General features: G+C 50.0%; 1 long non-coding RNA gene across 1 annotated transcript; it reads right to left on the bottom strand.

The window, feature by feature from the left end:
- Positions 1 to 1,408: 1,408 nt before the first annotated feature.
- LOC147999970 (uncharacterized) lies at positions 1,409 to 14,590 on the bottom strand. Its single transcript, XR_015641437.1, has 4 exons — positions 14,060 to 14,590; positions 6,726 to 6,991; positions 5,328 to 5,403; positions 1,409 to 4,101 (listed from the first exon to the last, which is right to left on the bottom strand). It is a non-coding gene; the product is annotated as an uncharacterized LOC147999970 (long non-coding RNA).
- Positions 14,591 to 25,117: the final 10,527 nt, after the last annotated feature.

Genomic DNA, 25,117 nt, shown 5'->3' with positions numbered 1-25,117 from the left:
TATGCACACATGTACATAATTGTATATATATGCAGATAAATGCATGAATGCTACACATGCACTAAGTATGCACACATGCACATGCCTGTAACATTCAGCACCACACCCATACACTTTCATATATATTACACACACACCCAATACAAACACACACACATACATACATACACACACACACATAAAACATATGCCTGCATTTCATACACACACACACACACACACACACACACACACGGTAACTATGAGGTGATGAATTCGTTTGATGTTAGAATCACTTCATATTCTCTGTGAATAATATCACTCTGGGTATCTTAAATGCAATTTTTATTTGCCAGCGGTGCCTCACAAAAATCTGGAGATAAACAACTTTGGAAAGGATATTTTGCAACTTAAAGAGACTAAGAAAGCCAGGCATGGGGCCAGCAAAATGGCTCAGCGGGTCCAAGGACTGAGACAAGCTGACCAATCCCAGGATCCTACAATAGGAGAGCTGGACCCCAAAAATTACCCTCTGAGCTCCATACACATCTGTGGTTCCCGTGTCCCCACACTCACATGCACAGCCCCCACAGATCTGTAATTCCACTGCTCAGGAGAGTGAGGCTGGAGGGTTGGGAATAAGGGCTGATGTAGAAGAAATAGTACTAGAGTACACACTCCACAGGATTTAATAAGAGTTGATTTGCTTAGGGGACATTAAGTCACACAAAGCAGAATTTAGCTAAGGGAGTGCTACCAAAGCATACCCGTAGACTAGTAGCGTGCTAGCCAGCCTGTTAGAGACACACAAGGTTTACAATGCCAGGGTATAAATATTTATTCATCAGGACCGACCAGCCATTAGGCCTAATCTCCCAAAACATGCCTTGCTGGACAGCTCAAGAGCCCAGTGCAGGGTCTCAGCTACCCTTAAGATCTGGGTCTGCCATTAAGCCTCCCGCATGTTTATCAGGAAAAACATAATCCTGACAGGTGGGCGAGGTGAACCTGGGTGAACACTATTCACAGAGAGTGGCACTGCTGTACCTAAAATAATTCTGGCACTATCCTTGCTGTGTAAATCTCCCATCTGCCCAAGTGGCCAGACTTGCAGTCTCCTGTCTGTGTTTAAATTGTTCGAAGTGTAACCTGGGGCCAGCACACGAAAGGACTTAGGTATGCATGTTGGGAAAAATCTATTCGCGGTTGGCTCTTCCTTGGGCATTAGTTGCTATCAGCCATGCACTTTTCTGTTTCTTTTTCCCTTTTTTTTAAAAAACCTTTTCCTTTATTAATTTCTAAGTATGCAGAGTGATTTCTTACTGGGAAGAAATATTATTTAATGGGGAAGCCTGGGCTACATAGAAAGAGGCAGACGGAGGGATGGAGGGAGGCTAGGGAGAGACAAAAAGATTGGAAAATGTTGGTACATAGTATGAACTAGATTAGAGATTTTATTTGGGTTTTATTGGTTTTTCTGCGAGTTTCAGGCTGGGCATCAGGTTACTGTGGGTTGACGTCTCTCATACCTCCGGTCGGTATGCAGCATCCTCAAGTCTTGACACCAGACTTAGAGATGTCGTCAATCAATGACTGATGGAAGATGTCATGCCTCAGGCCTTTGGTTTGGGGGAGACTATTAGGGTCAGGTGGCCATTGTCTTGCTGACCAATCAGCTGCCTCCCAGCTTTAGAGAGGACACAGCTCAAGACCTGTGCAGAGGGGCCTCCCGGGCCTTAAGACACAGAGATGAGGACAGGTGAATAGATGGCTGCCCTGTGTCCACAGCTAGGAAGGCATCCCCTGGCTTCCTGAGGGGTAGAGCCAGCCTTTAGCCCTCCCTGTCACCACAGGCCAGCACAGGATTACAAGGTGCTCTGCAGAACAGGTGTTGTGGAGGGAACCCCAGGGCCTGCAGCTTTTGTTGTAACCCGATTCCTGGGAGCATCGGCCTCCAGGACCCTCCAGGAAATTCCTTTGTAGAAGTTCAGAAAGAGCTTTGCTTAATTTCCTGCCTGGGCCTGTTACAGTGGAAGGAAAGATGTTGGCCCAGATGGCTTAGGGTCTGTTTGGTGCCTTCCTGGCTCATACTAGAACTTCGCTTTTAGCACCCTCTGGGGCTGAGGTGGGAGGCCTTTGCTAGGATCTCCATTTCTGGGTTCACAGGGACTCTCTGAAGGCAAGGTCATCTCACATCTCCTGTTAGAGCGGCTCCTGGTAGATGGCTTTGACTTCGTGTGGAGCCCCACGAATCCAGCGATTCCGGGGCCTTGGGTAGTGGGTGCACCCCTCACATCAAGTCCCAGAGCATTCTCATGCTACAGGCAGCCGGCCTGGCGCTGGGGCATGGCTGCCGGCCAGGCATGTACACTTAGCACACATTCCTTTGCCAAAATCCCAGTCACATTAATATCTCCAAACCTCAAATCAGTCCTTTTAAAAAACCAGAACCACATGCTGGCAAAGGCGATGTGTCCATGGGCTACAATGTTTTGAACGGGGTTGGGATTCAGGGTTGTGTGGTAAAGATCGGCTCTGTACCCAACTGCAGGGTGCCTAGGCAGGGCCTTTTCCCTCCCAAGCCTGGGTGTTTTTCTGGCCGGAAAGCAAGAATGTTGGAGCAGAGAATCTTCATGGGCTTAGAGCTTTGAGGGTTTATGATTTTTGTGGAGTTGGAGACTCTGAAGTTCACCGGTTTATAGGATAGTTTATGTGAAATCCACAGGGGCCTAGGATGGCTTGTAAATGTTTGAAATGTGTTTTGTTTTGTTTTTTTCCCCACAAGCCTAAACATGGTTAAAAAGAAAACGACAAGAATGTAAACAGTGCTGGGAAAAGCCCTTTCTGCTAGGGCTTGCTGGAGTCTGGATGAAGGTATCAGTACCGGGGAGGCTGCACACGGTAGGAGCTGCAGCTGGAGGCTCTATTCACGGCTGCCCAGGAAGCGGGGCGAGCTGATGGATGCTGGGTATGGTCCTAGTTCTTCACCTCTCTCACAGCAAGGACTTAAAAGTTGGTGTCCCAACTTCCAGCTTCTCTCGAGAGGCCCTGCAGATTCCTTCCCGCCAACTTGGAGTCCTTCTTGAAGTCCCCCCCACAAACCTTGAACATTGGTGTCTTTAACTAGACAGCTTCTGGGAAGGTGGAAACAAACGCCAGCCTACAGATGTTCCTTTCCCTGAGTGTGTGGCAACCTGGGCTCCATAGGAGACCCGGGGTGTGGGGCCTGCTCTTAGGTTGTCGATACTGTGACTGGAAAGATTGTGTCTTGGTCAATGAAGTCAGCAGGCTGGGGACCCTCAGGAGCAGAATATGGTACAGCAGAGCATTCTTTCTCCGTGTTTGTGCCAGGATTCATGGAGATGTTGCTGGCGTTCAACTCAGTGGTGGCTGTGGCCTTGTGTGAGGGGCTTGAGCAAGGAGACTCATGGATGAAGAGAGGTCGTCTGGCCTGGGAGAGCCTCCCCAAGGAGCTGGCTTTGCTCTGAGACCGGAGGGCTTAGGATCGAGTGGGCTGAGTATAGGGAGAGTGACACAAATGCATGGGCAGAAGGCCACAGCTTAAAGGCTGGACCAGGATGTGGTGGCAACAGGAAGTAAGTAAAGTGACTGAAGGCCGCGTGCAGGGCTGCTCTGCGTGTAGTGTGGGCGACAAGGGGCAGTTTGGAGTTAGGAAGGCTGTGTGGACACAGGAGGCAGTGTGTGTGCCCACCAGAGAGCCTTAGTCATGACTGAAGCGCAGCATCCAGACACTTGAGTAGGAAGTGGAGAGTCATAACTCACTCAAGGACGGAGGGAATTAATAGAGTCCTTCCCACTTCCACCCACTTCCTGTGCTCGCCCTGGCAGGAGCCATTCTCAACTCTTGCCTTTGTGATTATTCATGTCTTCCAAAAGTGCCTACTTAGGATTCCTGCAGTCTCACTGTTTCAGCTAGTCCGTAGTTGAGAGTGGGCAGGAATTACTCCGCGTGTGTCCTTACCCAGTGACAAGATGACCTCCATCCTCAGAGATCAGGAGAGGAACCAAGGGAAAAAGCGGGTGGGAAGGAGGCGGTAGAGGGCTCGGGACCGGCTGTGACGGTGGAGGTAGGAAGCCAGCATGCTGTTCTTCTCGAAGGGACTGCAAAGGCACCTGCATAAGTCCCGCCCATCCTCCACACCTTCCTGTTTAGACCCAGCTCTAGGGCCAGCAATTCTTTCCAGCCTCATTGCGAGGTAATTGCATAGGTAAGACTTTCGTCCTCAACTTGGGAATTCCTAAGTCAATTCTCCGTACATGGCAGGCCCGTGCTACCCAGTGTGTGGTCTATGGTCTGGAAAGGGTCATGGCCATCAAAGCCAGGGACTTGAGATTCGACTTGTTAGCAGAGAGAAGAGGCAAAGAAGAAGGCATTTATGAGCAGGTTAAGTAGGGTCTCAAGATTCCTGGAGAAGGCTCTGAAGCTCTCAGAATGTTCCTTGACCAAGACAGTGTTCGCTCTGTGACCCTGAACTGAGATGTTACGAAATCAAGGCCACAACTTGGAGTCTGACAGCTAAGGGACCGGATGTGACCAATGTTTTCCTCAACCTCAAATGCCGCAGATCCCAGAGTAGCTGTTTGCTCCCCTGTTTCTCTTTATAAAAGTCTAGCTTACCAAAAACAAAGGTCAAAGGGACCCTGGTTATGACAGAAACAACTTTGGTCACAGACCAGTTCTCCTTGGCTGCCCTTTCCAGCACCGATACATGCATGCAAGATTGCTTAAACACCAGGCTGGGAAACCTCGTCCGCATCCAAGAGGCCAGAGTTGTAATGAGGACAGCTCAGGGTCAATGTCTGCTGCAGATGAGTAGAAGGAACTCTCCATGCATAGAGTTCTCAGCAACCAGCCAAGGGCAGCAAGAGAGGAACATCCTGGAGCTGAGTGTCTTTAGGGGCGAGTCAGTGAAGCACGGTCTCCCACATAGACCTGGTTGTTCATAAGCAGTGTGGGTCTCTATGCCCTAGCCAGGGTCTCAGCAAATGAGAGAAACTACTCAGCCCAATGTCAGGCACACTGGGAGATTCTCTAAGGGTGGTTTGCTTAGAACTCAACAGGACTGAGAACACCCAGCCCCTAGGCTTGGGTTAAGCTTGTCTTGGTGTGGTGGGAAGAAAGCATTATCTTCTGTCTCTTACAGGTACCTTTTCCGGATTGTGCTGGTCTTGTCTTTTGATCAGCAGGTTTGTTGACTGGACTCTGCTTGGACAGCCCTGTGCTGTCACATACTGGTGTGTTTCCTGGCTTCCCTCTGATGTCATCGCCTAGCACACCCCCTTCCCTGGGTCGGCCATTGCTAGGTAGCACTTCAGACTATCCTTACCGGTCTGCTTCAGAGGTGGGCTTTGGCAAATGGTCCCCTCGCCATCCGGCACATGTACATCTTGCCAGTAGAGGGACTGGAAAGAAAGGGGATTTGTCTCTCTCTGTTTTCTGCGAGCCTGGTCCGCTCACACTTGCGAAGCTTAGGTCCCAGAGCACGTGGGGGACACTTTCCCTCAGTGCCTGATTCAGCAGAGAGGAAGAACTTGAGCACTTTAGTACCCAGCGGCTGTCATCTCTCTCCTGCCGTCAGGAATCTTTTCTAGAAGTTTCCAAGTGGAATGCTCCTTCTTAGGTACCACCCCCCTCTAGCCTTCTCTCCAGTGGTTATAGGGCAGGCATAGTCTGCATAATGGACCCTTCCGGGGTGCCTTCTCCTGATACCACAGGTGGTGCGGTCCCAGCTTGCTTCCTTGACATTCACGTGCTCCTGGAGGTCATCGGAGCAGGGCCATGCCCCTCTGGGCTTTTAATCCCAGCCTGGCAGGAAGGAAAGGGCTTCCCCTCATGTGCCCTAACAGCCTGAGGTAACAGCCTCCTTGTTATTTGGTATACCTGGACTTCTAGGATTCTCATGAACTTTTACTGGTTGGCACACCAACCCCACAGTAACGATTCTGCCTGTATCACTATGCAGTTTCTGTGTCTAGATTGGACTTCGTGAACAGAACTGTGAGCAGAGCCTTTCATTGTCTGGTCAGGTGAAGCGAGAGCTAGATGGAACCATAGGGCCACGGAGCCTCGTAGGAATCGCTGATGGTTTTCTAGCTGCTTGGAGATGTGGGTAACCAGGGGTCACATTAGTCACAAAGTCTGAATGAGCGTACAAGCTGTAAGTGTGTGCTGTGTGAATGTCTTAAGGACATCAGTTAGTATAGGGGACCTTAGTGATCAGGTGGACAAAGTAACTCACTGGGTAACTGTCACTTGGCGGCCACCCAGGCTCATGTGGGGACCCATGAACATGGATCTAGTTGGCAGGGCCATGCAGGGGCTTGGCAGGTGGACTTCTCATTCTGAGTGTTATCTAGGCTTGCCGTCTACCTGGGTGTCTAATCTGCCTATAGGAGAGGCCAACACTAAACCCCTGACAGACACCCAGTGGCAGAATGGCTGCGTTGGCCTCTGGTACCAAGATCATGACCGACATTTGTGGTCTCTGGCCTAGATGCATTTCTAACGATAGATTTCTCTTCTCAGCACATGTCATCTCCGCCAGCACCGCCAGTGATGGCTATAGGGTGACCCGATGCCTCAGCCAGTGTTAAGGACGTGCTCTAGAACACTTCCAGTCCTAGCTTAGGAAGCAAGCAATAGGCTACTGTCAAAGAGTGAGCAGTTCACTCTCTCCCGAGTCAACCGGAAGTGACTGAGCTCTGTGAAGGGTGCAGAGACTTACCAGAGACTCTGTCGCAAGGTCCTGAAGGACGGGGCTCTGATTCACAGGATGTGAGGTCTTCTTAGAGTCAGAATATACTAGTCTAGAAATCACGGAATATAGCTGGAAGCCACTTCTCTTACTATGTTGCGTCCTGATCTCTGTACAGAATTTCGGGCTCGGATGAGGCCGCTGTGGCACTCTGTCCCCGCAGGTATGACATAGTCTTCACCATCTTGAAAACAGGACAGCTGTGATCACCCAAAGGGATCCTCACAGGACTGGGACTGTAGGAAGAGGAGGTGGAAGAGTCATTAGATGCCTGGATGAGAGTCCAGTTGCCCCCTTCCTTTCTGCAGCCGCACGAAATCTTGCCTCAGTTGTATGTGGTCTAGGAAAGTGCCAAAATACATAGGAGGTGATGGGTTACTGAAGAAGAGACTCCATCTATATATGTGGCATTCAGGAGTGTCATCCATACCATGCTGCCCGCAGACTCACTCATCTCAAAGCCAGACCTGAATGGAATCATTTCTGCAATCCACCCTTGACGCGCTATCTGGAGTGTACTTATTCACCTCTCTCTAGGAATGTCAGCACAGGGATCAAAGCCGTGGTTTCCATTAAACTGAAAGATAAGCCCTGACCATTTTGGGAGGCAGATATCAAAGCATCAATCAATCAGAGCTGATGGCGTCCTTCAAGGAAGGACTAAGCACCAGCCAACAAGAGCTCAGGGAGCTCAAGGATTGGGGTAGCCCAATGAAGAGAACAATACCAAGGTGATGTCATCAAATCAGGGGCTCACAAACACCCAGCAGAGGTTAGCTGGGGTAGCCTTGTTGAGGCAGCCAGCCTGAGTCCTGGCGGAGCAGTGTCCCCTTGGGTGTGGCTTCCAGGTCAAAGAGTAAGCAGCAGGCAGCAGCTAGGGTTGCTTACAAATACACTGCAGAAAGGATTGGGGAGGCCAGATGAGAGGGCGGGGCTAGGTGGAGTGGGGCGGGGCAGGGCAATCCTGGTGGAGGAGCTCCCCCATGACTCAACTTCCACTCAGTCCCATGACATTTTTATATCTCCTGACAGACAGCAGTAGCTTCTGTTGTGAATGGTTTTCCTTCTGTCTTCAAGGACAAGATTTAAAAAAAAAAGATTTATTTTTTTATTTTATGTATGTGTGTATACTGTCACTCTCCTCAGACACACCAGAAGAGGGCATCAGATCCATTACAGATGGTTGTGAGCCACCATGTGGCTGCTGGGAATTGAACTCAGGACCTCTGGAAGAGCAGTCAGTGCTCTTAACCACAGAGCCATCTCTCCAGCCCCGGACAAAATGTCTTTTTTAATATGTTAGCTGTTTGCAGTTCTTTTTTCCTTGGCACAGTGTTAAGGGACCAGCCTGTCCCAGGAAAAGGTGTTATGGAGAATATTTGAAATAAACATACTGGAGTCTAGGACAAGAGGTCACACCTTTTCCCCAGAATCTGCTTGCAACAGCTTAAACGGCAATGACAATTTATCAATATTGTTTATGTTACAAAATGTTGGCTGAGGAGCTTGGGGAAGGACTGAGAGGTACCTAGAAGGCAGGCTAGTCTCTACTCTCCCAAGTGGGTGGCATAGGAGCTGAAGACAGAGGGCCTCTAAGCCAGTAGGTGAGGAGGTTCTGCCTGAAGACAGAATGTTACCTCAGAAGGTAACTTAGAAGGCCCCAGACTGAGTACTTGGGCAGTTTAGGAATTCTGCAGCCAGACCTGACTGGGCAAGAGCCCTCACAGTCATCAGAGGGAACTTTGTTCTGTCGCAGCTAGGAGGCTTTGGTGATATCTTTGGGATGGTGGTGACATGGTTAGAGGCGGCGCTGGCCTGGAGTCTACCATGGAAAGCCTTGAGAGCTGCAGTCTCCTAAGGGCACAACTGAGAGCCAGGAGCAGACAGGACAGGTCTAGATGTCTCCTGAACCCCTCAGGGATGGAAGGCAGCTGTGAGGGTGGTGCGAGCTTGGCTTCCGGGCAGTGCATGATGGGAAGTCAGCGTCGTGCATCTACTGCTGCTTTACAACTCAACCCGTTACCCCACTGAGGAATTTCCAATCTCGCAACCATAGCCAAGGCTTTTCTGTGATACTCTGCCTATATGGCAGAAGCATTCTGGGGCACAGGCTACGCTCAGAACTCTCGTGACTACAATGGGATGGCAGGTGGAAGCTTTGTCGTGGGGAGGAGTGGGCCTGAGCCACCTTGTAGAAGGTGGGAGAGGTGCCAATGGGAGAAGTGCTTTCAGCTTTTCGTAATGAGCCGGAAGTTACCTTGTAGTCGCTAGGAGAATCTGGGCGTAGGGCAGTGACTGATGAGCATAGTGTGTGATGGTTGGTTTTACCACAGGGACCAGTAATCAGACATGGGACCCAAGTGTGGTTAACATCAAAGCAAGCTAGCTGTAGGATGAAGAGATCGGGGGGGCGGGGGAGAGAGCTCATCAAATCAGTCGAAAGTCCTAAGAAGCCCCCCCCACCACCACCAAAGAGGTTTCACAAAGAAGTTCTGTCTGTGATTTGCCAAACTGCCCCCTGCTGGAGCGTTCAGCTCCATCCCTAGTGGACAGAAGGAGCTTGACCATCCCCACTTCTGTATGTGCTTCTAGCAGTCCTGAGCACAGGGCTTGGCCCGGCCTGGATGCACAATAAATATTTCCTGTATTGAAATGACATCCATCTGTCGGGGTCGGTGCGAACAGAGCTCTGCCTTGGGGCAGAGGCGGAAGCTGAGGGACCTTGGAGGGCTTTTCCTGTTCTTAGATCATGTGACAGCGGGTGGGAAGTGCTCCAGATTGTGGAATAGGTTGTCGAGCAAGAAAAAAAAAAAAAAAAAAGGAAGGGAATCAGGGATAGAAAAGTAAAATTGGATTTGGGGGGTAGGGGGTTGCAAGATTCGAACGGCCCAAGTGGGGAGGGGTCCCAGGCTTCAGCTGGCCTGAAGAGTGCTTCCTGCAGGTGAGGACGTGCGACCATTCTGTCTGACAAGACAGGTGCTGCCCAAGCACTTCTGTTAAATCCTTTCATCTTCGCAAGACTCCATGAGCTAAGCACCATGCTGACCCGTGTCCAAGATGGTGGAAAGGAAGAACAAACACATGGAGTAACTAGGAAAGGGTCCGTTGCTCACCCTGGGGAAACCGTTCTCCAGGCAGGTCCCCTCCAGCAATTTTTTTTTTTTTTTTTTTTGTCTATCACATCTAATCCCAGGAGGTCTCAGCTGGATTCTATTTTCCCGAGTTTGCCAAGAAAGCCCTTTGGAGCACCGGGTGAGTTTTCGGGACCCTTGGTGTGCTTCGCATCCGCCCCGGTGGTCTTCGGCATGGGGGACGGATTTTAACGCCGAGCCTTTCTCCCGGCGCTGCAGAGCTGGCTCTGTGGCCACATGTGCAATTCATAAAGTTAGTCTGCGTTTTCCAGAGGACCCGGTTTCCAGGACGTTTTGGCCTGAACACTGTGAGCTCTCAAGAGTCCCTCCGAGAGCTGCTGTCCGCAGATCGATCGGGCTCTGCACATCCTCTGTGCGCCTGTGAAGTTTGGCACGGGGATTCTGTTATTGCTCCAGGATCAAATTTTGGAGTTTTATTTTATTAATATTCTTTCTCTACAGGGAGTTTTTTTATTTTATTTTTTTTTTTATTTTTGGGGTGGGGGGGCGGAGATCCGGACTAGCTCTGTTTTCTCTAGGTTTATCCTCATTCCCAGCAGGCATGTGCACTTGGCCTCTTCCTCTCCTTTCTGATCCCATTTGCCACATTGGCTCATGTCTTCTGAGGTCCCATCCTGTACGGTTCATAGAAATAAAAGTGTGACCTTAGGCAGGGGACATGTTTATAACCACTACAAAACTGCAGCCATTGTTTTGGCCTTTGCCGTTTCTTAAGGACACTAATTTCCTCTAAGTCAAAATAAGCTTGACCTGAAGGCCAACCTTGTATTGCCAAGTATCGATACTGGCCTCCTCCCATGCTGGACGGTGGAAATTCCCAGAACTGTCCAGGCTAGCACACCAAGCAGGACACGCTAGCCCCTATTCATGCTGACCACCCTGCCTCTTCCCGTCCAAGTTTTCAAGATCTGTGACGAACAGGTTGATAGTTCGTTACCCAGCTGGAGCATGCTTGCCGCTAAAGGTGAGGTTCCACAGGCCTTGTCTCGGGCTCTCTGTGGCATTTTTTTTGGGGAGGTCTGCTGTCTTTCCTCTGTCTCCCCACCCCACCCCCAAAGCAGAAACTTTAAAAGCCTAACTCCTAGGCCGCCAGGATACATCTTACATGGAATGAAGCCACTGAGGCCGTGATAAGTTACTTTAAGAGGTCATACTGTGTGGGAGGGAGCGGGCTACTTTTCCTGATATCCTTATAGGAGAGGTCACAGAGACAGGAAGAAGGCCAAATGGTGCTGAGGACAGAGGCTGGAGCAGACCAAGGGAGGCCAAAGCCTGCTATTGGCAGCAAACAATCAGAACGGAGGAGCCAAAGGCTGTCCTTTCCGGGCTCTAGAGTATTCAAGTCCCCACAGATAACTCGCTCTCAGTCTTCCGGCCTTCAGCAGAGCGAAGCTGGGAGTGTCTGTTTTCACTAACCAAGCAGTGTGTGATACTTCGCAAGTGCAGCCATAGGTGTTGGGTCTGCCTTTTCAGAGGAGCAGCTTTCCTGTCCCTCGTCACAGTCACACCCTCTCTGGCTGGGACAGCATCACTCTCCACAGAGCACACCCAGCGGGGCCACCCAGTGATACTCAGGACACTGGGGCACCTTTTCAGAGGCTGTGCGTTGGGCAGGCAGGGCGGAGAGCAGGTGCAGTGAGCTCTCAATCGAGCCTGTCACTACCAGGTCCTAGGTAAAAGGACCCTATCTGGCAGATGGCTCTGGCCAGTTAGATTTTAAAGTCGCCATCAAAAATGGATTACCTTGTAGTGGACTCTTCCCCTGTAGGGAACGAGCTGAGGCCTTGATTTGTGGGGTGAGAGGTGTTTTCAAAAGTAGAAGGCTTGGGAAAGTTGAGCATTCGTGGAAGACTTTGTCGTTGTTTATGTTTGATTTTGCATCTTTTTGTTTTGATCTATCAATCATCTATGTATGTATGTATGTATGTATGTATGTATCTATCTATCTATCTATCTATCTATCTATCTATCTATCAATCATCTATCTATCTAGAGACAGAATCTGGTTGCCCCGGTAACCACTTTGTGGTCCAGCATCTTTCCAGGGAGTTCCAGCCTTGGCCTTTTCTGGCATGAGCTCTACAAGTTTTGGCACGAGGGCTTCATGTCTGGTTGTCTGTTCTACTCTTCAGAGACTTTACCAAAGGCCTTAGTTCTCATACAGGCCTTGAAGAGAGACCTGCTCATCTGTAAGACCAGACTGAGCCTGTCTGGACTTGTCCCTGACAGTGTGTCTGTCCCCACTCCATGAACTACAGTGTCTGCAGGAAAAGCACAGGCTGAGAGGCTGAGAAGGGATGGGGTCCCTCCTGGGCTTTGGTGGGAGAAGGAAGAGTTTCTGTCCAATGACCAATGTGTCCTGCACGCTGTGGTCACTGAGCCGAAACACAAGTGCGAGGTCACACTCTTAGAGGCTAATCTTCGAGCTCTGCTCTTCCGACAAATGTTCATCCAGTGGCTGTCACATACCAGATACACATGCCATGGGGACAGTAACAGACATGGCGGGTTACAGCCCCTGCCCTGCCCTGCTTTCTGTCAAGACAATAATGAGAGGAGCCTGAAGACAGGCAGGTGGCCATAAGCTGGAAGGACAAGAAACAAGCTGGGACTCAAGTGAGCTGGGTCTGAGTAAGTGACTTGGGAGAGCCTGATGCTGGAAGCTTCTTTTGGTGCCTTGCTAGTGTCCAGCCACTGAGAAGCCGAAGGGTTGAAGTCCCTCCACACTACATGGTAGATCTTGCAAGCCTACCAGTGTCCAATCTTGGGCTTCTACTGAAGGTTCAGAGCATGCCCTCTGTTACACACTCCTGTGAAAGCTTTGTCCTGCGTCTGAAGCTGTCAGTGGATGTCGGTCTACTTGTGCTGACCGGTCATCAGGATGGGATCCAGATTTGACTCTTTGCTTTTAAAAGTCATCACTACCCAGAAGGATGCTCCACCCCTGCTCCAAGCTGAGAATGTATCTGCCCTTGGAGGCTTCCTTTCTGTTCTGTTGCCTGAAGAGATCCTTCCTTTGTGATGAGTCACAGACATGCTGTGTTCATGGGAGATAGGTGTGTGTGTGCATGTGAGGTGTATGTGTCTGGTGCACGCATAGTGTGTATGTGCTGCATGCTGTGTGTGAGTGCATGTATGTGTATGTGTGTGGTGTGTGTATGTGGTATGTATGCTGTGTATCTGTGTGTGGTATGTATGATATATACATCTGTGTGTGTGTGTGGTGTACATGTGGTGTGTGTGTGGTGTATATATGTGGTGTGACTGTGTGTGGTGTGTGTATATGTGTGAGTGTATGTGGTATGTGTGTAGTGTGTGTGAGTGTGTGAGCATATGTGTGAGTGTGTGAGCATATGTATGAGCGTGTGTGGTATGTGTGTATGTGTGTGGTATGTGTGTGTGGTATGTGGTGTGAGTGTGTGTGTGCATATATGTGTGTGGGTGTTGGGTGTTGAAACTGGGGTTCTGGAACTAAGAACAGTTAAGTATAGAAATACAAGTGGCTTTGGCCCATAGTTGTGATTGGTACGGAGGCCTCCGCTCATTCCTCTGGCTTTAATTGCGCATATTTTAATCAGAACACACTTGTGGTCCATATGTATGAAATTTAACTTTGGCTCACCCAGCAGGATCCTGCATCTAAAGACTTAACGCTGGGGAATACTATAAAAATTAAAACTTTTCCAAGATTCCTGTGTGGTTATAAGACATACCATGGAGACACACCATGGAGACCTACCATGAAGACATACCATGGAGACATACCATGGAGACTTACCATGGAGACATACCATGGAGACATACCATGGAGACTTACCATGGAGACTTACCATGGAGACATACATGGAGACATATATGGAGACTTACCATGGAGACATACGTGGAGACATATGTGGAGACTTACCATGGAGACATACGTGGAGACATATGTGGAGACATACATGGAGACTTACCATGGAGACATACGTGGAGACATACATAGAGACATATGTGAAGACTTACCATGGAGACATATGTGGAGACTTACCATGGAGACATATGTGGAGACTTACCATGGAGACATACGTGGAGACTAACCGTGGAGACTTACCATGGAGACATACATGGAGACTTACCGTGGAGACATACGTGGAGACATACGTGGAGACTTACCGTGGGATGTCCCTGTACACTCTACTCAGTTTCCCCTTCTGAGGTCTCTCAAAACCATATCAAAGCCTCCTCACCATGATGACGAAGCGATGCTCAGACACAACACTTCCCACAGGCTCATGCCCACTGCTCCGTCTCTACAGCAAGCACTCCTGTGACCACTGTTGCCATAGTTGTCAAAGACGTGGTCCCATCGTTCCAGCCTCGGTGCCTTTATTACTCATTGGCAGCCTCAACCTGCTATTTGTTTTTTGTTTTTTTTTTGTTTTTTCTTGTTTTTAAACAAAATCTCAATCATTCAGTTTTACCAGTGAAGACTCAGGGGCCAGATGCTGTGGTGAAAGCCGGCTAGCTCAGAGCCAGAGGAAGGCCCCAGCTGACCTTCCTCCTCAGCCGCCATCCCACCATGCATGCTCCTCGCTCACTCCATCAACAGAGTCCTTTGAACTGACCGTCTATCCTTTCTAGCTCCCGCTCCTCCCTCTCCGTCCACCTGACTCCCTCTTACTCTCTGGTTTTTCTTAATAATCCTATGCTCACTTCCTGTCAACCGGTTGCTTGACCCATGGTTGACTTTTTAAAATCCTGTTTACAACATTCCAGCAGAGAGCTCTTGGATTCAAGGCGTGTGCCAAGGCTGAGCCACACCGCAACTAAAAAACGGGTTTCCCCAGTAAGCCACAGTCTCAGGGCTCACAGTATGATTAAATGTGCTGCCACAGTGATGCCCAATGTGCAGGGTGGAGAGGCAGATTTCCCTATCAAAATTATTGGCTACATATCTAAGATATTTACTCTGCTTGTGCCATAGATCCTTCATATGTGAGATTGGGCTGATGATTATGGGGTCAGCTGGAAGGGTGTTGCGATTTGAATAGGACTGGCCTCCATAGATTGATGTGTTTGAATGCTTGACCCCTTAAGGAGTGGCACTATTAGGAGGTGTGGCCTTATTGGAGGAGGTGTGGCCTTATTGGAGGAGGTGTGGCCTTATTGGAGGAGGTGTGGCCTTATTGGAGGAGGTGTGGCCTTATTGGAGGAGGTGTGGCCTTATCGGAGGAGGTGTGGCCTTATCGGAGGAGGTGTGGCCTTATCGGAGGAGGTGTGGCCTTATCGGAGGAGGTGTGGCCTTATCGGAGGAGGTGTGGCCTTATCGGAGGAGGTGTGGCCTTATCGGAGGAGGTGTGGCCTTATTGGAGGAGGCTAGGCCTTGTTAAAGAAAGTGTGCCTCTGTGGAGGCAGGGCTTTGAGGTCTTAAATGCTCAAGGTACACCGATTGTGAAACACACACAGCAACCTGTGGATTGAGAGGTAGACCTCTCTGTTCCTCCAACTGTGCTTCACATGGCCCTTGTGACCCACCTACCTTTGCGGCCGTCTGCCCAGCCCTGCTGCCGTACTTCATTCTTTGCCAATCTGCTGTGGGAAGATAATGTCTTGTACTCACTTTTAAATGTGTTCCCCTGGCCACTGGGATGGTCGAACATCCTTTCTGATTCTACTCCGTACACCTGCAGCTCAGGAAATGAGTCTTGGAGGAGCTCAGGCCTGCACCCAGCTCAGCTCAGCTCTGCTGAGGCGCCACTGGTGAGTGTCAAGCTTCCAGGGGTGAGCGTCCCAGCGAGGGTTAAGTGGTATTTATTTGCTTAGTGTAAAGCTGAAGCAAAAGCAGGCACAGCAGCCCCAGGGGCCTGTAGCTTTCATTTGTATGTGTGTGTGTGTGAGCTTCCGTGTGTGACACCAGAATCCCCTGTTCTGGTGACTGTACATTGTCATCCCCTGTCTGGAACAACTGCCTCCAGCCTCCTGTGTGCAGGCAAGGAGCCTGTCACGGGTCTGTGTGATCCTGTGGTGGCCTGATGCTATAGGCAGGGAAGGCCTGAGGTTCATAGCCAGCAGACCCAAGTTCAAACCCCAGCCCAGCTCTCTCTGGAAGAACATGGTGAGCTACCTCAGCCTTCTCCCTCCCCGTCCTCATTGCAGTTTTGCTGCTTCAATACCCGTGTGTCTGCTCTGGCCCTATCTTGGTGCTCCCAGCTCCTCCCTGGTCTGGGGCAGTGCTCCTCTCCCTGTTTCTGCAAGGTCTTTCATCTTCCAAGTCCCTGTGAATATTCCAGCCCCTCGTCCCTAGGAACCTCTGGATGGCTGTGTTGTCCCATTGCACTGGCTTCCCAGGGAGCTGCTCACCGCCAGCTATGGGCCCACGTCCTCCGCTGCTCTCCGAGAGGGGCAGCTTGCTGTCTTGTTGAAGTAGCATCAGGTATGCCCACTGTGTACATGACGGGACATGCTTTGCCGTGCTTCTCTCCTCCTATGTACTGCATTTTAGTCAAACTGACTCGTCAGAGTCAGAGACCTCAAGAGTCAACCCTGTTGGGCCTCTCAGTGATTTGGAGTTTTCTTCTAACTCCTCGCTTCCTGCTGAATACAATTCAGATCTAAGATCTTGTCCTAATTTAACTTCTTGCTTTCCCAACTCTCTTTTGCCACATCTTAGACTCGGGTCAGACTGGGCCTCTGGCAATTTCTCATAGAAGCTCGGCGTCCATTGCAAGGTCTCTCTCGGCCTTAGCCTTACTGGTGTTTGAGACCGGTTCTTCTTTGTGGCTGTCCTGTGTTCTGTGAGGTGTTCAGCAACATTCCCAGCCCCCATTCCCCCAGTAGTGTTGTTCCCCTCTCCATGTCATAATCATCATAATGTTCCCGGGCATTGCCAGATGTGTCCCTCAGGAGACAAAAACCTCACCCTGGTGAAAAGCAGAGCTCCAGGGTCAGTACTGATTCACAGAGCAGAGCTCTTGCCTAGATCTCTCCACTCCTGACTCGAGAGTGCACATTACAGAAGGCGCGTGCAGTATGCACGTGACATTGTTGGTGGTGACATACGTAAGTGCAGTGCCTATGGAAAGCATTGTGGAGTGTTTTCCAAAAGAGCTAAAAATAGAACTATAGGGTGATCATCTAGGCGGCCTCTGGGTACAGACACAAAGGAATCAGCCAGTACGCTGATCAGAGTGCAAGGCACAGTCACCAAGCTATAGGTTTATCCAGCTGCCCATCAACCAGTGAATGGTTGAAGAGAATGCAGTGTACATATATTGTGGGATTTTAATCAGCGACGAAGAAGAAATTTGTTTATTGAGAAGTAGACAAAACTGGGGGACATCATCCTATGAGAAATAAGCCAGACTCAGCAAAGGCAAGTCTTGCCATGTTTCTGTCTCGTGTGTGGAAGACAGAGAGATGAAAGGGACTCAAAGGGGACAATTATGGATGTGAAAGGGGATAGAGGGAGCACGCACAGGGGATACAAGGATGTTGTCTTAGTTAAGGTCACTGTTGCTAGGATGCAACTCCATGACCCGAAACAAACCGGGGAGGAAATGGTTTGTTAGCCTACACGTCCACATCACTGTTGATTGTTGGAGGAAGTCAGGACAGGAACTCAAGCAGGGCTGGAACCCGGAGGCAGGAGCTGATGCAGAGGCCATGGAGGGGTGCTGCCGACTGGGTTATTCCTTGTGGCTTGCTCAGCCTGTGCTCTTATAGAGCCCAGGACCACCACTACCCAGGCTGGCACCGCCCACAGTGGAGTGAGCCCTCCCATGCTCAATCACTAGATTAAGAAAACATTCTGAGGGGTTGGGGATTTAGCTCAGTGGTAGAGCGATTGCCTAGGAAGCGCAAGGCCCTGGGTTCGATCCCCTGCTCCGGAAAAAAAAAGAACACCCCCCCCCCAAAAAAAAGATTCTGTAGGCTTGCCTACAACCTGGTCTCTTGAAGGCATTTTCTCAGTTGAGGCTCCCTCCTCTCTGATGACTGTAGATTATGTCAAGTTGACATAAAGCCAGCCAGCACAGATGTCAATATGATCACAGTAGCCATATCTGGCCATTATAGCCATATCTGAAAACGTCACAATAAAACTCATTACTCTGAACAATTAGCATACACTCGTGGAACTATCTGTGATGGTTTGAACAGGTATGACCCTTAAAAATGTACGCGTTTGAATGCTTGTCCCGTAGGATGTGGCATTATTAGGAGGTGTGGCCTTGTTAGAGTGGGTGTGGCCTCTTTGGAGGAAATGTGTCACTGTGGGGGAGGGCTTTGAGGTCTCCTAGGCTCAAGCTACACCCAGTGCGGCATGCAGTCTCCTTCTACCTGAGAATCCTGACGTAGAACTCAGCTTCTCCAGTACCATGTCTGCCTGGACACTGCCATGCTTTCCGCCATGATGATAATGGACTGAATATACCTATAAGCCAGCCCCAATGAAATGTTGTCCTTTATAAGAGTTGCTGTGGTCATGGTGTCTCTTCACAGAGATAAAACCCCAACTAAGATGCTATTTTAAGATTAAAAAAAAAAAGAAAAGGAAAGCATACACTAGGATTGTTAAGTGTGTAAGAGGAAGAGGATTGGAAAAATAGGCAGAAGCGAGTTTAGTGATGTGATCTGGCTCCCTGGGACATGGCCACGCTGGGTCAGAAATTGCCTTTGGCTGTTCCTCACAGACCAGAATTATCTAGGAACCCTTCCCCTCTATCAGCCATAGAGAGTCCTGTGGCTGACAGGTTGTTCTTTACGTGGAAGCTGTCTTGTCAGGCTGGGTGATGTGCAGGTATGAGCCTCCTTCCAGACAGGTAGGACCACCATCAAGCACACTGATCTTGTGCCCTTGAAATGCCCCTGCGAATCTGGAAGCCTTGTCTCTGTGGGTTCCCATGCAGCACTGTGGAATACAATTTGAATGTGGCTGGTCTCTCTTCGTTAGGGTTTTACTGCTGTGAACAGATACCACGACCAAGGCAACTCTTATAAAGGACAACATTTAATTGGGCCTGGCTTACAGGTTCAGAGGTTCAGTCCATTATCATCAAGGCAGGAACATGGCAGCATCCAGGCAGGCCCGGTGCAGGAGGAGCTGAGAGTTCTACATCTTCATCTGAAAGCTGCTCTCAGAATACTGCCTTCCAGGCAGCTAGGATGAGGGTCTTATAGCCCAGACCCACAGTGACACACCTACTCCAACAAGGCCACACCTATTCCAACAAGGCCACACCTATTCCAACAAGGCCACACCCACTCCAACAGGGCCACACCTCCTAATGGTGCCACTCCCTGGGTGGAGCATATTCAAACCATCACAGTGGTCTTTGTTGCTTACATGGCTAACCATGGCAGGCTTGGCTGGAATGTCAACCAAGGAATAGTGAGAAATCCATAATTCTCCTGCCTCAGCTTTGTTTCTGACTTGCCTGTGAATATGAGGCAAAGAAGTACTAGTATCTGTGTGACTTGTGTGACTCGGTATGGAATGGGCCCCTGTTACAGTGGGAGGTGGGGTTATAAAGGCCATTTGCAGGTAGACTTTTCTTAAACCCACTTGCTTGTTGTCTTTGAAACACTGTAACCCATCCTCACACCCTGCCTCCCACACTGCCCCACTTCTGCTGGCCTGGAAGCCAATTGTGAGACTTGACCTCCTTCAGGGCCTTCTGTTTTGTCCCTTACTGGACTTTAATAGGCCCAGAATAGAGTAGGGCTATTTTTCCCTGCCTGTGGACATGGACATGCATCTTGGGATACACAGTGCCTCCAGACTCCTGTAGGTCATCACTGCTTGGTATAAACTCCACCTGGGTGGCTGACCCCCTTGATAACGTGGTGTTCATCATGTCCTATGACCTGGTGACAGGGATGAGCTCCTATGACGTGAGATCCTTCTACAGATATCCAGGATAGCCATTCCTTCTCTGGAACCCTCCCCACCTCTCTCTGTCTTGTAGTGCCTAACTGTGATGTAAGGGCAAAGTCCTCACCTCAGAGGTCTGGAAAGACCCTACGCCTAAGCGCACCGAGCCTCAGAGAGGAAAGTATTCCCCTTCATTGGAGGCCAGTTTGAGTATCTGTGCACTTTAGACCAGGAGGTAGTGGTGTGGTTTTTTTCCAGTGGAATATCTGGTGACACCATCTTCAGGTATCTTTCACATGAAGACTTCATGCTCAGGAAGAGCTCAGCAGGCCTGAGGATTGAAACCCATTTCCAGTCACTCTGGTAGCTACAGGCTCCTTGGGTGTTGTGTTCAGTCTTGACAACCATGGTACAAAGTTTCTGGGAAGAGTTGGGCAAAGACTTGATTTCCAGTCAAGTTCTGACACTCAAGAGTCTAGGGGCCCGGCACCATCCTTCAGAGCCCAGCTGAGATGGCCAGGGACCTGGGACTAGAAAAGAAAACCCTTCTGTTTCCTACCTGGTTCATTTTGGAAGACGGAAGGCATGGAGGGGAGGGGCCATGGAGAAGAGGGGGAGGAGGTCAGTGGGTGAACAGCCATATCTTTATCATCCAGAAGGGGGGGAAATAAAGTTACCATAAATGGGTCTCTCAAAATAAGGAATATTTATCCTGTGAGCAGGGGTCTGGAAAAGCGTTACCATTTGGGGAAAGGAGTCTTTCTAGTGAGCATCACATGTTTGGAACTTAGAAATGGCACCCGATGACCTCTTGTGTCTTCCACACTTGAACTTTTTTTTTTTTTTCAGAGCTGAGAACTGAACCTAGGGCCTTGCGCTTGCTAGGCAAGCGCTCTACCACTGAGCTCAATCCCCAACCCCCACACTTGAACTTTTGTCTCACCATTTGTACCCTGAGTTCTAGTCAATGTCCTCTTCCATAATCTGGATCTTGCCCTGACCTCTTCCACGCCTGGGATTTTGGTGGCCTCCTCTCACTTGTCCACATCTCACCGATAATCTCCCCTAAGTTCTCCTAAGAGCTGCTTGGCATCTGGTGTATAGCAAGGCTAACACAGAAACATGTCTGAATGAGTGACAGACAGGCTGGGAAGTCCCCGCCATTGAGAAGCTGTTCAGTTGGTAAAGCACCTTCATTTGTTCCCAAAACAGTGATGTTCTCGGAACATTCATGAAGGAGAGACAGTGGGTTGACTTTCTCTGCAAACATGTTATCACCTTGAACCCAGTCCAAGGTGTGATGTTAGGTGCCAGAGGCATAAAGGTAAATCAAATCTAGCTCCTTTCCTCAGGAGTGTGTGCTGGCTAGCTTTATGTATGTCAGCTCGTCACAGACTTAAGAGTCACAGACTTAGAGTCATTTTGAAAGAGGGACTCTCAGTTGAGAAAATGCAACGTCTATGGCAAGCCTGTATTTCATTTTCTTGATTATTGAGTGAACTGGGAGGGCCCAGCTCACTGTGTGGTTCTCCCACAGGTGATCCCTCTCACAGGTGATTTCCCCAACAGGTGGTCCCTCCCACAGGTGATTTCCCTACAGGTGGTCCCTCTCACAGGTGAGTTCCCCAACAGGTGGTCCCTCCCACAGGTGATTTCCCCCACAGGTGGTTCCCCCACAGGTGGTCCTAGGTGCTATAAGAAAGCAGGCTGAGCAAGCCATGGGGAACGAGGCAGTAAGCAGCACTCCTCTATGGCCTCTGCATCATCTCTTGCCTCTAGGTTCCTGCCTTGAATTCTTGCCCTGTCTTCCCTCAGTGGTCATCCAGGTGCCTTGGGACATCCAAGACAAATAAACCCTTTCCTCCCCAAGTTGCTTTTGGAGTTTTATCAGAGCAATGGAAACCTAACTAAGGCAGAAATTGGTACCAGAGAGTAGACTGTTGCTGTGACAGACCTTGCCATGTTGTTGTGGAAGATTACGGTAACATTTGAACTTCGGACTAGAGAAGTCATCGAGTCCTCTCGCTCAGCGGGCTGTTCTGTGGGAGCCTGGATGAGAAGAGTGCAGACGGTAGGGCCTGGCTTGAGGGGTGTTCTGAGAGCCCCTTAAAGTTCTGTCTCAGTTAAGAACACAGTGGATACAGTTCCATACGATGGGTGCCCTGCTGCTGTCGTTAGAGCAGGGGCTGGCTCCCGATCACTTCAAGTCTCTCATCTCCACGTTCTCTCTTCTTGTTGTACCTCGGGCCGGCCCCACCTCTTCCTCCTCCTGCCTGGTGCTCCCAATCTTCAGAGTTTACAGCAGTTAGAGGGTGGAACTTGCAGGGTTAGAATCCTTTTGTACCGAAGTGCATTTCAGCCCTACCGTTCAGCGTGGGACATTCCTCAAGGCTGTACCCGGAAGTACAGACACACCTAGGCTACAAGCCGAAGTCACCATGCAGCCATGGCAGAGCTCACCCTCAGGCAAGCCTAAGCACACACATTTGGGCTGTGCTAAGGGATAGCGCCGACGTCACCCGAGGAATTCAAGCCACGGACCTTGCAATGGAGCTGTTCTCACCACCAAGTTCTTCCACTAAAGCTCTGGGGTGTGAAGACAGTCCCTCTCTGTAGGCTGTAGCGTCCGGTGCAAGAGGCAGTGAGGGAGCTGCCTGAGGCCAACATGGCTTCCAGACACACTCCAAGGTATCTTAACCCTGCACGGCAGTCAGGGGTGACGGGTGAGTTCATGCCTGACCACGCGTTTAAAAATCTCAGCTAATAAACAGTGGTGCTTCCAAGGAGCCAAGATGTCGCCCTCACGGCCGGAAGAACTGAACTCAGGAGCCTCTACACTGACTGGTGGTTTGAAAATGGGATATGAGCTATTTATATACACAGCCAAGTAAAATGTAACCTGACAGCCATTAAATCTATCTAGTTAGGCGAAGGAGTGATACTCTCTTTCCCTCTAAATCCTGAAATAACCTCTCTTCGAAATCAGCCCTGTGTAGGCTGGCTATTGTCATCTGTGAGCGACATGAGTTCAGAGGTCAGCTGCCAGTTGCTGACAGACCCTGCTCAGGTTATTTCAGTCAACCGACATCCGTTGACTAAGCATTCTGGGCCTGGTGTAAAGGAACGAAACAGGGCGCCATCCCAGAGGCAGTACGAATCCCGGTATAGGGAGAGACAGACATGAATGTGTGAAAGGGAAACTCAGAACCCAGGACGTAAATCACGGTTGCTGTGCTCAGTGAAAGCCTGCCTCAAGCAGCAAGCAATTGCTGAAGAAGGTTGAAGAGGCAGAGAGTTTGTTAGGGGCTCTGCCCCTGAGCTGGGCACACAGGGCAGTTAGTGGGGCCCCTTGCTTTCCTGCAGGAATGAATAAGCACCTCAGAAGTCAAACACAGCGAGTCTCTGCAACAGATCCACGTGGAGGGGCAGCCCTGGGGAAGGCAGGGAGGAAGTGCTCATAGCACATGACACCATAGGTCTGGGACAGAGAGAAAACAAGTGCCTGGTCATTCTAAAGGGGAGAAAGGGTCAGTAACAGCAGACACCCTTGAGTGAACTCTGTGAGCTTGGTGCGCTGCTGAGTCCTTGTCACGCACAGCCACGCGCCACACTGTGACTTGTTTCTCGTCGTCAATCCGGAGGCCGTGAGAGGCCTGTTCATGGTTCAGGGATAACAGCCTATAAGGTGCCTATTGGAGGTCCAGATCAAAGCCTCTTGCCCACATTTTTTACTTTTGCCCTGCATTCTAGGACTGGAGGCACAAAAGAGATGTCTGGGGGTGCTGGGAGTGAGGGGACCGTCTATCTACACAGGGCCTGGACTGGCTCTGAGACATGGAATGGAGACCAAGAAGTGTTGTGGGAGGGGCTGGGGATTTAGCTCAGTGGTAGAGCGCTTACCTAGGAAGTGCAAGGCCCTGGGTTCGGTCCCCAGCTCCGAAAAAAAAAAGAATCAAAAAAAAAAAAAAAAGTGTTGTGGGAGTTTTATCTCAGGAAGGGGATTAAGTAAGGGTACAGTCAGGCAGCTCCCGTATGGGTAACGGTTATGAATCCCATTGGGGACTTCAGGAAGAAGGTAGAGACCCTAACTTGGAGTTATTGTCTAAGTGTGAAGGGGCTGGGGATATTTATTACCACGCTGATCACTAGCCACTAGTTGGGGGCCATTTCCAGGGGCCCCCAATTCATTGAAACACTGACTTGCCTATAGAATGGCCAAGCCTGCCCCAGCACTTAATAGGACTCTAGCCAGCCAGAGCTCTTATTAACAGTATCATGAAGAAGGTTTCTGCTCTTCTCCAAGTGTCTATGAGCGTCTGTGACCCTGGCCAGTAGAGCTCCAAGTTCCAGGAAGAAGGACATGCCATCCTTTGTCTCCCTATTGTGCCTGGGGGGCACACGCTGCCAACTGCTTTGAGTGGTGATTGAACTCTGGACTCCATAGTGGTAAACCCAAGCCTAGAGACTGGGAGCCTCTTATCTCAAAGGGACTGTGGGCACTTTGTAAACCCTCCTTCATGGAGCAGAGTGCTGGATGTCCTGGCAACTTGTGGTCACCATGCTACAAGGTATAGTAAACTGTCGTAAGAGGTTTTGCTGGTGAACTCTTCAGCCACGTCGGACCCTGGGCCATCCTCCAGTTTGGATTCCCTACGCTGTTGTTCCCTAACTTTGGATCCATTTAACTTTGAGTATTGCCTTTCTCACTTGTTTAAGGGGACTACCATCAAAGCCAGCCCAGCCCACACCCCAAGTCCCTGTTAGCCAGTTACCTGGCAGCACCCAGATTCACCGACATAGGGTGGAGATGACCTACTGTTCAAGCTCTCTTTAGTTCTTGCACAGAGCTGTCAGCTTGAGGCTGCTCGAGTCCGTGCCTTGGCTCTAGCTACTGTCAACAGGAAAGCCAGGCTGGACCTAGCGGAGGATAAGGGCATAGGTTTTGTCTCCTGTAGAATAGAGTTTTGTCTTTGCAGCTCACTGGCCGGCTCCCTCCAAGCAAACCATCCATCATTTCCCAGTCCCCCTCCCCCCCCCACCCCCGGCCCCCTGCTTTTAGAATGGAGCTTAAAGCACTCAATTCTAAAGCCACTCAATGCTGGTGAGAGTTAAGTCCAACTGAGCATGTGCACATCTCTCTAGCGTGTGGTGACGCAGAGGACTCAGTTGATGGGAGTTTCCTGTTGCTGTCATTTATCCCAGTGTAGATCCTGTTTCCACTCAGGGAGCTAGGAGGGGAGGCCGGGTGTCTCAGCCACCCAGAACCTCCGTGTCATAGAAGCAGAGAGAGTTTCCTTTGCCTGCCTCTGTAACTGTCCAGCTTTGTTCCCTTCCACAATTAGACATGTCAGGTTCAAAAG

Source organism: Rattus norvegicus, chromosome 17, assembly GCF_021556685.1.
Source record: "Rattus norvegicus strain SHRSP/BbbUtx chromosome 17, alternate assembly SHRSP_T2T, whole genome shotgun sequence".
Classification (NCBI taxonomy): domain Eukaryota; kingdom Metazoa; phylum Chordata; class Mammalia; order Rodentia; family Muridae; genus Rattus; species Rattus norvegicus.
This window is presented reverse-complemented; position numbering and strand designations above follow the sequence as displayed.